This window comes from Phocoena sinus, chromosome X, assembly GCF_008692025.1.
Source record: "Phocoena sinus isolate mPhoSin1 chromosome X, mPhoSin1.pri, whole genome shotgun sequence".
In the NCBI taxonomy this organism is placed as follows: Eukaryota; Metazoa; Chordata; class Mammalia; order Artiodactyla; family Phocoenidae; genus Phocoena; species Phocoena sinus.
The window spans coordinates 102,038,186-102,052,450 of NC_045784.1; the positions used below are offsets into that span (position 1 = coordinate 102,038,186).

The 14,265-nt window shown below is 45.6% G+C and overlaps 1 non-coding gene across 1 annotated transcript; it reads right to left on the reverse strand.

The window, feature by feature from the left end:
• Window positions 1–6,811: 6,811 nt before the first annotated feature.
• Window positions 6,812–6,955, reverse strand: LOC116748191. The gene has a single exon (XR_004348202.1).
• Between the last annotated feature and the right edge of the window lie 7,310 nt (window positions 6,956–14,265).

Below are 14,265 nucleotides of genomic sequence, written 5' to 3' on the forward strand. Positions count from 1 at the left end.
TTGTGAAATTTACATGAAGGAATACAAATAAGGCCCATGGTGAGGGCTCAGATAACTTTAGCTGATGCTAGAGTTAAGGGGTCGGGACTGACTGCGGTCATTCTGCACAGGAGCCTGCACTGTGACTGAGGATGCTGGACACGGAGTGTCGCCCCTGCCCCTGAGTGGATATGAGAGTCTGTGGAGTGGCACAGAGCTGTGCTTGCTCAGGCTGGTGACACCATGTGGGTGCTCACTGTGCACCAGGGCCTGGCTAATCGATCTTATAGCCGTCCCCTGAGGAGGGGGCCGTCACTCTCCTTAGTTCCTAATGGAAGAAATGGAGGCTCGGAGAGGTTCAGTGACTTTCCTAAGGTTACATAGGTCAGTGGAAGAGGGCCAGGATTCAAACCGTTGAAGAGACTTTGTTCTTAGCAGCCCGTGGTAGAAGCAGATTTGGCTTTTTTTGCAGGGTGGTGGGGTTTCCCTTACACCTCACAGAGTGAGTCAAATTTTGGTAAATGCTAAGCAGGCCGTGCATGGAACTTCAGTTCAGGGAGGTAGTATGAGCAGCCCCAGGAGTGATCAAGTGTAAAGCTTGTCTTAGGGAACACCAACCCAAACAGGGTGGCCAGGAGAATGAATGCATATGAGGTGCTGACCTTGAGAGGGAGCTGGAGGGGGAGCCTGGAGAGAACTCTGTACTGGGTGGGAACTAAAGTTTAAAAGTTAGGTTGGGGTCCAATTTATGGAAGGAGTTAGAATGTCTGCATTTGGGATCATGGAAAACTGTAAGAGTTTTGTGCCAGGGGAGTGCCTTAATGAAAGCAGTGTTTTAGGATGTGTTTATAGGAAGGGAATCTCTAGGCTGGCTCTTGGTTCAGTTCACTGCAGTTACTGGGCCTGCGGGACAAGGTACAGATCCGGAGGGCTTACTTGGAGGCCACAGCTGGCTGTCAGCGGGATTGGGAGTCCCCTTGAATTTGAATGTAAAGTTCCGTGTGTATGGTGGCATTAGAATAGTGTGTGCACTTTTCATCAGAAAAAGTGGGACACAGTGCCCCTAACCACCCCCTCCCACCCAAAATAATAAGAAGAATAAATAATAAGTAGTGATAATAATCGGAAAGACCAAGGAATTGAGTAATGGAAGCAGTCTCTGGAGTTGCAGCATATGCATCTGGTTTTAGGGCACTTCTACTTTCCTGCTCATAGCAAGAGCTTTGGCCCTGAATTCTCACTACACGACACTGACAAGCCTTATTGTCCCTGAGCCTTAGTTTCCCGAACTATAAACAACTATTACTCTTACTACTATTATTTGCTAAGATAAAGATAATCATCTCACGGGATTCTTATGAAGTCAGAATGAAGTATGGAAAGATACTCTATTAACTTTAATTGTGTATAAACATAAGGGGTGATTTATGTAATTGTTTTATTCTTTTATTGAAGTATAGTTGAATTATAATGCTTTGTTAATTACTGCTGTACAGCAGAGTGACTCAGTTATACATATATATATATATATATATATACATTCTTTTTCATACTCTTTTCCATTATGGTTTATCATAGGATATTGAATATAGTTCCCTGTGCTATACAGTAGGACCTTGTTGTTTATCCATTTTATATATACTAGCTTGCATCTGCTAATCCCAAACTCCCAATCCATCCCTCTCCCACCCCACCTTCCCCCTTGGCAGCCACCGGTCTTTTTTTTTTTAATATTTAATTTTATTTATTTTTGGCTGAGTTGGGTTTTCGTTGCTGCGCGCGGGCTTTCTCCAGTTGTCGCGAGCGGGGGCTACTCTTCGTTGCGGTGCACGGGCTTCTCACTGCGGTGGATTTTCTTGTTGCGGGCATGGGCTCTAGGCATGCAGGCTTCAGTAGTTGTGGCACGCGGGCTCTAGAGCGCAGGCTCGGTAGTTGTGGTGCACGGGCTTAGTTGCTCCACGGCATGTGGGATCTTCCTGGACCAGGGGTCAAACCCGTGTCCCCTGCATTGGCAGGCAGATTCTCAACCACTGCGCCACCAGGGAAGTCCCACCAGTCTATTCTGTATGTCCCTGATTCTGTTTCTGTTTCATAGATAAGTTCATTTGTGTCATATTTTAGATTCCACATATAAGTGATATCATATGGTATTTGTCTCTCTGACTTACTTCACTTAGGATGATAATCTCTGGTTGCATTGTAATTGTTACTTGTGATAGGGGTTTTACTCATTTCTTTTGAAAAACACTTTTTATCATGAAAATATTCAAATATACACAACAATGGCAAGAGTACTGGAACGGACTCCCATAAAAACCATCATCCAGCTTCAGCATTTATCACGATCTTACCAAATTGTTTCATCTATCTTCTTTCCTTGCTCCCTCCCTCCCTGCTTCCCTCCCTCCCTCCCTTCTTTCCTCCCTTCGTTCTTTCTGTCCTTCTCTCTTCCTCCCCTCCCCACTCACTCTCCTCTTCTTGCTGTGCTGATTTAAAAGAAACTCAAGACAACTTGTGTTTTCATCCCTGTATCTTTATGTGTATATGCACTTTCTAAAAAATACAGTCTTTTTTCCTACATAACCAGAGTGCCATCCAGGCGCCTGAATGGTAATACTAATCCGTTGGCGCCATCACCCAGTCGCTTGTATTCTGAATTCCCTGATTGCCTCAAAAAATGACTTTTTACAGTTGGTTTTTTTAGGATATAAGTTTTTCTGTGTCTATGCTGATAAAATAAAAGGAAAACTTGAGGGGGTGGGCATTTGCATATCTAATCCCAGCCTTAGAAAGCGGAGGAGGAAATTAAAGACAGCCCTGGATATATACTACTGCTGGTGGTTGTATGTGGCAATAAAAGTGATTCAGTGTTTGCATTCACTGCCCTATCTCAGGACAGCATGGACCCTTTGGGTTTGTTCCAAATCATTTGCAGACTAAATCCCAGTCCAGACACTGGGACAGTGCATCCCTTTGCTGTAACCAGGCATTAAGGGTAAAATTGCATGATTTTCCTTTAAATTCTGCCGGAGATATTAGGCCATTATGAGCAGCAAGCTTGTAGAACCACCGCTGTTCGTGGCTCCATGTGGTGAAGCATGAACCAGGCGTCTCGCTAAGGATGTCTTTACCTTAGGCAGCCTGGGCTCAAGCCTCAAGGGTTGCTCCCTGTAGCCACATTCTCTGCGGGCATCCTTCAGAGGGAAACCTTACATGACATTCTTGAGCCTTGCTAGGACTGGGAAAAGCTATTTGCTTTTTATTTATTTATTTATTTTGTTTGGCTGCATTGGGTCTTCATTGCTGCGTGCGGGCTTTCTCTAGTTGTGGCGAGCAGGGTCTGCTCTTCGTTGCAGTGCACGGGCTTCTCATTGCGGTGGCTTCTCTTGTTGCGGAGCATGGGCTGTAGGCACGCAGGCATCAGTAGTTGTGGCACGCGGGCTCAGTACTTGTGGCTCGCCGGCTCTAGAGCGCAGGCTCAGTCGTTGTGGCGCAGGGGCTTATTTTCTCCGCGGCATGTGGGATCTTCCTGGACCAGGGCTTGAACCCGTGACCCCTGCACTGGCAGGCAGATTCTTAACCACTGTGCCACCAGGGAAGCCCAAGCTATTTGCTTTTAGTCTACTCGATGGTAGAAGAAATGCAACGTGCTAATTCCTGTCAACTTTCAGATTTTTCAAGTTCTAGCTCAATCCCCATCTCTTGGAGGAAGCCACAGTACTCTCATCTTCTGAGCTCTTACTGCTCTTCAAATGGGACCAATTCATTGGATCCCTATCACACATTGCTTCCATTGCGAGTCAGTCTTAAATGTATGGAAGCATGAACGGTGTATGTATGTATGTGTGTGTCCATGGGTGAATGTAATATGTATGTACACGTATGTGCATTTTGTGACTTCTCAGTTACGGTGTAAGCTGGCACTTGACACACTTGTTAGCATTCCCCATGCAGTACCCCAGAGCAGTGCTGTGTACATAGCGGGCATTCAGTAAGGACTTGTTGATTGGTTGAAAGTGAATATAGAAGAAGGGTGGATGGCCTTGACTAAGGCCACTGAGCCTGGGGACTTTTACTAGCTGAGCTTGTCCAGTGTTGGCTCCATTCTCTTATTTTCCTCCCAGCCCATCTGGCAGTCCTGAGTGACAGACTCTGAGGTAGCAAAGATCTTCCCAGAAAGGCTCTAGCACTTAGCTGGTGGCCTTCCATAGGGGTGGAGAAACAGATCAGCAACGTGCTCTCCTCTGTGTCTGAAGCACTGTGTGTGGAGCTGCCCTGGAAGTCTGAATTGCAAAGGCTCTTCTCTCCTCTTTCTCTCTCCTTCCTCATAGTTATCATCCTTTTCCTCCCTATCATTAGTGTGTGTATGTGTCGGTGTGTGTGTATAATTTTTTAATTCATTGTCCATGTACTATAAATGAGGGCCAAAGAAAGACATAAGCAAGTCATGGAGAGAAAGAAAATACATGAGTTAAAGTCACATATATTCTGGAACAAGACAAATGCCACAGGTGAGTAACAAAGCAGTAATATGGGAGTTCAAAGAAGGTAGATGTTACTTTCAATACAAATCTGGAAGCATACTTGAAGAAGTGGACTTAAAGATGACTCAGGTGTGCGTGGGAGTTCTTATTTGCCTTCCCCAAAGAAACACTCAAGAACAAAAGTAACAGATTATCATTGTAATTTACATGGAGATGATGAAGAAAGCAAAACTGAAACAAATTAAACTGAACTATAACCTTGTCTAACATCCAAGGGTGATAATGAAAACTACCTCTTCAGTTTCTTATCCTATAATTTCTTTTACAAGTACTATATTCCACATACTGTAGATAGTGTGCAGAGTCCTGCTCTTTGTATAATTTGAATTCATGCTAGATTATCTTGGCACTCACAGGTAGAAGTTTAATTTCTAGGACACCAAAACTTCACAGACAGTAACTATACCCACCACTTAGCTCAATAGCCGATGGCGTGCAGGGAAAAAGGCTTTGTAGCCTGGTTCCCAAGCCCTGGGCAGCAATTACATAAATGTTGATGCAAATGAATATGAAGAAGGCATACAGACAATGAACTTAAAATGTTTGTACACCTTTTAAGGACCTATTCTTTTTTTTTTTTTTGCCTTGTACACTTTTTTAACGTTTTTATTGGAGTATAATTGCTTTACAATGGTGTGTTAGTTTCTGCTTTATGACGAAGCGAATCAGTTATACGTATACATATATCCCCGTATCTCCTCCCTCTCGCGTCTCCCTCCCTCCCACCCTCCCTACCCCACCCCTCTAGGTGGTCACAAAGCACCGAGCTGATCTCCCTGTGCTATGCGGCTGCTTCTCACTAGCTGTTTTACATTTGGTAGTGTGTATATGTCCATGCCACTCTCTCACTTTGTCCCAGCTTACCCTTGCCCCTCCCCGTATCCTCAAGTCCATTCTCTAGGAGGTCTGCGTCTTTAGTCCTGTAAGAACCTATTGTTGAGCAATTGACTTCATATGTGCTTGAGTAGATGGATAGAGATCCATAATCAAATGTATGTATATAGGTATAGTTTATACAAAGGTGTATACATATATATACAAACAGATATATATATGTGTGTGTATATATATACATATATGTGTGTGTGTATATATATATACATATATATATATCTTTGTATAGACTCTGCCTATATAAACTTATATATTATATGTCTCTGAATTCTACACACACACTCACACACACACGTTCAATTCCTTCTAACACTGGCATCCTTTAGGTACCACTTCTGTGTGGAGTCACACTGAGGTTAAGTCTGAAGTGGCAATTATTCAAATTAATGCACCGAGGAGCCCAACTATATTAAGTTATTTAAAACCAGGCATAAATGCTTTGCATAAGGAGTGAATATGTGAATACTTAGGCATTAGAGTGAGGGGATAATTCACACTCAGAACACAACAGACGAGCAACTGATGTATGTTTAGTGAAGGTGACGCTGATGCGGAGGGGAGAGCGTAGAGTCCAAGTCTGCTCCTCCCGCAGCTGTTCTTTTGTTATCTTTTCCACAGAGAGTGGTTTCTTGCTTTTAGAACAAAATAAGATGCTCTCAGAACTTTGGTTAGCAAAGAAAATACTTTTAGGACTTTAGAATCTTTTAGAACTTTTGTAAAACACCATTTTGTCAGCTGATGAAGGAGGCACTTGAATGTCGAACACTTTCCAGAGGCGAGGGCCCGGGCTGGGTGGCACAGCTCACAGGCTTTGGGTCCCCGAGCTGTCCCACTGGAGGCAGCTCGCTGCCTAGGGCAGGGCTTGAGCTGCTGCCAGTGTGCTGAGGGGCAGGTCTGACTTCCTTGCCCTGACGCCCGCGGTGCCCTTCTTCTCCAGCACCCACTCAGGGCTCTTCCTCGCCACCCCCGCCTCACAATCCTGCACGGGACCCTGTGCAGGAGACACAGCTGGGGGCTGAGGGCTGGAGCGGCCTGGCTGGCGCCCAGGTCAAACCAGGCAGGGAAAACGGTGAGCTTCCCCCCAACTGAGGTGGCCTCAGAAGTCCTTCTACAACAGCCTCCGTGCCTGGACCCCGTTCCAGGTGACATCCGCCGGGAACAAGCAGTTGTGTCTAGGAGGGCAGGAGGTGAGAGGCCCCCTCACTGGCGGGTGTCTGTACAGTAGGTGATCACTTGTTGGGGGTGCATACGTCCTTGCCTGGGGACAACCTAGGCCAGGATCAGCCCATGAGAGCCTGGCAGTGTCCTGGGAAGGAAAGCCAGAGGCCCCGTGCCCAGTGCTGCCACGTAAGGCCCAGCCTGGTGTAGACCAAGTAGGGGCTCCCAGCAACTACAAACGTCTGAGGTAGGAAAACAAGGCTGCCCAGCTCATGGCAGCCCCGACAGGGATCCCCCAGGGCTGATCTGCACTTCCAGCCCAAGGGCTGAGGAGAAGAGGTCCCCTCCCCCCACACACACAGCCCCATAGGAGAGAGGCCCTCTCCTGCTGGAGTTTCTAAGTGTTTGGTAAAGTAGTGGAGAGAGTGGCAGCCCTAAATCCTCATTTTCTGGAATTCTTTGATATGCCAGCCTGAAAGCGTGGCTAACATAGTAGGTTTTGCATTATAGTGGAGGTGGGAGGGCGAGTTGCAACCTTTGAAATATGTCTAAAGAGCAAAACAAACTAAAACAACAATTTCAAACAAAGTTTCACCGACCTGAGAAAGGTGGAAAAGAGTTATACAGAGTGGAACGTACGCCGTGAGGATTCCTCACACCTTCAAAGTTTTGAGACAACCAAATGCATTCGTGAATAGTCTCTTGACGAATTTCTGACACCTGAGGCTTTTCTTCCTTTTCGTGGTACTGTTAGGAAGAGATGGGGTGTGTGGAATTTGTTGGTAGTGGAGGATGACTCTTAGTTCAGGCAGGATTCTTACCTGTGGTAAGGTGAAATACTTATGCTCTTCCAGTGATGAGTAGTTTGTGAGTCAAAGGATCAGGAGTGATTATTTGAGACTATAGAAAAGCCTAAGTTAAATCAAAGGAGTATTTGTGGGGGGAAAGAAGAAGAAAAGAAAGAAAGAGAGAAAAAGAAGAATCGGGATGGGTTCACTAGCTTTGCTGCAGAGAGCGTGTGTGAGGGCAGTGATGGACATGGGCTGCAGAACTGGTGGTGGGGTCTGGAAAGCAGTGCTGGTGGCCTAAGGCCACGGGCTGGGCTCACAGTCAGGTCTGGCCAGGGCTAGGGAGGCGCAGACCTCTGCTTTCTCAAGCAGGCAAAGCAAGCTCAGAGGAAAACAGAAACTGAAGTTTTGGTGGCTTGCTTCTCCTGGGTTTACGTACTGGTCTCTTAATGGAGTTATGAAGGCAAAAGGAGCAACAAGAAACACATGAAGAAGACGAGAGAATGTTTTCATCTATCTCCAAACTGTACAGCATGAGCGTCCCAAAGAAACATTTAATGGACACCCTCCCTTGGTTTGCAAGGACAGTAGGAGTTGTTTTATGAAACCAGTATTGGAAATATGGAAGTAGTGTCAGCCTGAACCTCACATAGCCAGCTTTGCACATTGCTTATGTTTATGCAGATTTGACCATTGGTACACTCGAACCCCCCAAAGTGAGCTCTATTACACTGGCTTTTCTCGACTACATATTCATGCAGCAGAAGGACCCAAATACTAAGATGGGAGAGGGAAACTGGGGCGACAGAGAGAGGAGGCCCTTGGTCTCATGTAAAATTTGCCGCGTGGAAACATCCAGAAATCTAAATATGGCATAATTCCATTAACTGAGATGCTGAGGGAGCAGTGCAGCCCCCAGGACAGGTTTTACTCTCAGTTGTTAATAGTTGGCAGATGTTTAGGGGGGAGCCGTTTTGTGACGCCTCACTCACGTGGTTGTCGGCTGTCTTCCTAAAATGCAGGTTGCGCCCTCTTGACTTAAGCCTAAAGGACAGGATGGGGATCTCCTGGTTGATTAGCAGCACCTAGAGGGCGCAACCTTGCTGGGCACCAGAGGCTCTGGTCCAAGGCCCTGCAACTGTAGCCAGAGCGGAGTGAGCTGACCTGGTCCTGAGCCCAGGAAGGTTTGGAGGGTGGGGCAGGTTGGAGAGTACAGAATTGACAGTGGTGACAATGGTATGCCTCTTTCCCCCAAACCCTTGTCTGGGCAAAGATTGTAAGAATTATAGTAAATTTGGGCTGAGTTCGTCTAAGCATTTGTTACCCCTATAGTCTAATATTAAGGCAGTGTCCAGGGCTTCAGTTCCGGTGTCCAGGAAGAGAAGCCACAAAGTCCCTGGGCCCCCCATGACCAAACCTCCCTCACAATACCATCTCCATCTTTTTAACCATCGCATGGTTCCAGAGGATGAATGACCCTTTTTACTCATCCTTTGGAAAAACTTTTGTTTAAAAATCCAACCCACTCGTATTGATTACTTACTGTAACCAAAGATGGGTTTTTCAAAATGGGGACCGTTCCCATCAGTATGATTTTAAAAGGCACCCACTTTTTCCTATGCACAACTTCCCCCATAACTAAGGTGACACCTGCCCAATGAGTAGGGATTAGTGGCAGCTGGAGCTGACGGTCAGTTGTCAGGTCGCAGACCTACCAGGCATCGTAACAACATCAGGGAAAGAGCGCAGTTGGTCAGCTCCACCTGCGTGTAAGAGTGGGGGAAACAATAGTAAAGGTGGGAGGGGAGAGACAAAGCCATATGCCAATCCAGAGCCTGGCACATAGCCGATGCTCGCTGTTGGGGGGGATGGCGGCTGAAGGGAGCGCCTTCAGCTACATATCCTAAGATACTTTAGCAAGAAGGAAATAGCTTCTCCTGATGCACTTTCAAATCTTCAAGGCACTGAGAGCTCCCTGCTGCAATTTTTCATGTCTGACATGAAATGCTCAATATACTAATCAATCCCTTTTTCTCTCTGCTTGAAGGTTTGGTTTAAGAGTAGAAGGGCTAAGTGTCGGAGACATCAGAGGGCAGTAATGCTCAGAAACGTGCCCCACGTGCCCCCGGTCCTCCCTGCTGTCATCAGCGTGTGTGAACGCTGCCGTGCCATTCTGCTTCAGGAGCTGGATTGGGTCCACGTTTTTGTGGAGCAAGTGCCACTGGAGCTGCCTCTGCTGCCCATGCCGCCCATGCCACCCATGCCGCCCATGCCACCTAACGTGCCTGTGCCGCCTGAGCCACCCAGGCCGCCCATGGCACCCTTTCCTCCTATGCTGTTGCCTCCTCCGCCCTGTCATTTTCCACACGTGCTTCACTGTCGGTGCCCTCATGTGGCATGGCGTCATTCCTTTCCATTGGAGATCCTTCAGCTGCCCCAACTTTCTATTGAATTGTGTCTGTGACACTTTTTTCCAAAGGGCCTTTGAGCCAGTTTCAAATTCTGCATACCTCACCACCAAGAAGAGTTCCCCAAAGGCCTGCAAAGTATATTAATTACAAGTAGAGTCCTTGACCCACTGTTTTAGGGCATGTTTTGTATTTTCAATAAAGTTGTGAGTTCTCTGCATAGTTGTTCTCTGTGTCACATGGGGTTAGTAAATTTGATGGAAATTGCTAAGCCAACGCCATTCAGACCGAATGCCCAGGAGGCCTCCTTTCATGCAGTAACAGCCCTGAGTCACCATCATAGGCCATGCACATCTCAGAGGTTTGCCAGGTGCCCATGAGATGTTTACACAGACCCACCTGTTCTCTTCCACCCTCTCCTCCAGAACCCATGCTCCCCGCACCCTGCCCCAAGGGGACCACCTAAATGTGGAAGAGGGGTGGTGTGAGTCTCGAATGGTAGAATAGTGTGTTTCAAAGCCGCATTTATGGTGACCAGCTCAGGTACAAGGAGGATTCCAAGGGACACTTCTGCAGTGACTACTCATAGGGCTTCACGGAAGAGAGGGAGCGGGGCACCGTCGCCTTCTCTCCCAGTTCTGTTCACCGCCTTCCCTGTTGTGAAGGGCACGTGGGGAGAGAAACCACGCTAGCGGAGGGGGAGGGGCCTACCTCTGCGAAGGTAACACAAGAGGAGACTGTCCAGGCCCGCATGCGTCTCTTATCACCCCCTCTCCCCCAACCCCAGATACGGAAAGCATATCGTAGCTCCTTCCCCAGCTCAGAGCTAACGGATGATGTGGCCTTGAACTGTATTTTGTCACCTTCAACATCCTTGGGAGAACCCTGGTTCCAGCTAATTCAACACTGAAAGGGAGCCTCTTGGATGAGTGTTGCCTGAAGCCAGGAGGTGGTGGTCCCTGAGCACTGATCCAGGATAATCACTTTATTTAAAAGAAGCAGGTAGGGCTTCCCTGGTGACGCAGTGGTTAAGAGTCTGCCTGCGGGAAGGTCCCACATGCCGCGGAGCAACTAAGCCCGTGCGCCCCAACTACTGAGCCTGTGTGCCACAACTACTAAGCCCGTGCGCCCCAACTACTGAGCCTGTGTGCCACAAATACTGAAGCCCGCACACATAGAGCCCGTGCTCCGCCACAAGAGCAGCCACTGCAATGAGAAGCGCCGCAACTACAGAAAGCCCGCGCACAGCCACAAAGCCCCAGCACAGCCAAACATAAAATAAATTCATTTTAAAAATAAAAATAAATAAAAGCAGCAGGTATGGGAACATATGTATATGTAAAACGGATCCACTTTGTTATAAAGCAAAAACTAACACACCATTGTAGAGCAATTATACTCCAATAAAAGTGTTAAAAGAATAAAAATGAAAAATAAAATAAGAGCAGCAGGTAGACCTTACCTTTGCTCATGGGGCCTTCTTCAAATGGAAGTGTCAGGTAGAAAACACACACGCACACACACAGATACTACACAGGTATGCACCCTATATCCCATGTCTGTGATAGAAGCACAAACATACCCAGAAAATACCCGGAACACAAGCAGAATTGGCTTGTGTTATTAAAATAACCCTTCTGAAATGTATCTAGTGGCCTGTTGTCCTTGCCTTCGGTTATCTCAGCTTCGATGCTGGGAAAGAACGTGTGTCCTCGTCCACCCTGGCCTTGCGGACGGGGAGGGGCTCATGCGGAACTGAAGCAGTGTCCATGCTGCATCGCCAGTTTATTTACACAGGCACACACAACCCTTCTTGTTGGTAGGACGACCCCAGCCTGAGGAAGAATTTTGCTGACGGACCAAAAACCGTTTCCACGGCTAGTCAGGTTTGGGCGGTAGCACTGCAGAGGGTTCTTGGAACCTGGACACCTGAGATCTTCTCTGAGATCGGAATCGCCTCCTTCTTACGCAGTAGCGATGGTTTCAGCATCGTGCCTCCGGATGGAGAAAAACATAGCCTTTCTTTGAAGTTCCCCAAGCCCAGCAAAGTCGCAGGCTCCACGCTTAGACACCACTCTCGCTCCCATTCTAACCTCAGGCCCGAGACCTGGATGGCCTCAGCCATCAGCTGTGTAGGCTTCAGCCCAGGCTCCCGAAACCAATCCTACAGCTCCTGCTCAAGGTGTTACTCTCAAGAGCTGTCCTGGGCACCATCTTCCCTTGTGACTCCAGGATACTTCTGCGCAAATGGCAAGTTTTGAAACTGCCTCTTGGTACGTTCCTTGATGGAGGTCTTGCTATTCTTTTCCTTTGTGCATTTTAATAGTCAGGTGCTAGAGGGGAAACTGGCTATTTTCATTTATTTATTTTATTTGGGTGGGATAATGACATCTTTATTTTGGACTACCTCGTAAAGAAATGTAGCATTTCCTTCCTCCCCCCAGTTTTATTGAGATATAATTGACATACAACACTGTATAAGTTTAAAGTGTGCAGTATAATGATTTGACTTACATACATCATGAGATTATTAGCACAAGTTTAGTGAACATCCATCATCTCATATAGATACATGAATAAATAGAAAAAAAACTTTTGTGTGTGATGAGAACTCTCAGGATTTACTCTCTTAACTTTCATATGTAATATACAGTTGTGTTAATTGTATTTATCGTGTTGTGCATTACATCCCCAGTGCTCATTTGGCTTATAACTGGAAGTTTGTATCATTTGATTGCCTTCATCCGTTCCCCACCCCACCACAAATCAGATCTCTTTTTCTATGAGTTTGTGTGTTTCTTTTTGAAGTATAATTGACCTACAACACTCAGTTAGTTTCTGTTACATAGTGATTGGGCATTTCTATCTATTTCAAAATGATTTCCACGATAAGTCTAGTCATGATATGTCACCAGAGATATCACATTATATTCCCCACACTGTACATTTCATACCTGTGACTCATTTATTTTGCAAGTGGAAATTTGTACCTCTTAATTTCCCTCACCTATTTCTTTCTTTCTTCCACCCCCCTCCCCCTCTGGCAACCACATGTTTGTTCTCTGTATCTGTGACTTTGTTTCTGGTTTGTTATGTTTATTCACTTGTTTTCTTTTTCAGATTCCACACATAAGTGAAATCATACAGTGTTTGTTGTCCTCTGACTTATTTCACGTACCATAGTACCCTCTAGGTCCATCCACGTTGTCACAAGTGGTGATATTTCATTCTTTTTAATGGCAGACTAATATTCTGTTGTATTTATATAATATACAAGTTCTTCATTCATCTATTGATGGGCACTTAGGTTGCTTCCATATATTGGCTAATGTAAATAATCATGTAATGAACATACAGGTGTATCTATATTTTCTAATTAGTGTTCTTGTTTTCTTTGGATAAATACCAAGGAGTGGATCATATGGTAGTTCTATTTTTAATTTTTTGAGGAATCTCCATACTGTTTTCCATAGTGGCTGTATCAATTTTCATTCCCACCAACAGTGCACAAGCGTTCCTTTTTCTCCACATCCTCACCAACACTTGCTATCTGTTGTCTATTTGATAAAAGCCATTCTGACAGGAGTGAGGTGATATCTCATTGTGGTTTTGATTTGCATATCCTTGATGATTAGTGATGCTGAGCATCTTTTAATGTTCCTGTTGGCCATTTGTATGCCTTCTTTGGAAAAATGTCTATTCAGACCCCCTGCGCATTTTTAAATCAGATTTCTTGTTTTTTTGATGTTGAGTTGTGGCAGTTCTTTGTATATTTTGAATATTAACCCTTGATCAGGTATTTGTTTGCAAATATCTTCTCCCATTCAGTAGGTGGCGTTTTCGTTTCGTTGACAGTTTCCTTCACTGTGCAAAGCTTTTTAGTTTGATGTAGTCCCATTTGTTTAGTTTTGCTTTTGTTTCCCTTGCCTGAGGAGAAATGTCCAATTAATATTACTAAGACCAATGTGAAAGAGACTACTGCCTCTATTTTCTTCTACAAGTTTTATGGTTTCTGGTCTTACATTTAAGTCTTTAATCCATTTTGAATTGATTTTTGTGCATGGTGTGAGAGTAGTACAATTTGATGCTTTTGCATGTAGCTGTCCACTTTTCCCAACACCATTTATTTTTATTTTATTTTTTTATTTATTTTTTTTTAAACATCTTTATTGGGGTATAATTGCTTTACAATGGTGTGTTAGTTTCTGCTTTATAACAAAGTGAATCAGCTATACATATACATATGTTCCCATATGTCTTCCCTCTTGCGTCTCCCTCCCTCCCACTCTCCCCATCCCACCCTTCCAGGCTGTCACAAAGCACCGAGCTAATATCCCTGTGCCTGATGGCTGCTTCCCCCCAGCTATCTACCTTACTACGTTTGTTAGTGTGTATATGTCCATGACTCTCTCTCGCCCTGTCAAAACTCACCCTTCCCCCTCCCCATATCCTCAAGTCCGTTCTCCAGTAGGTCTGCGTCTTTATTCCTATCTT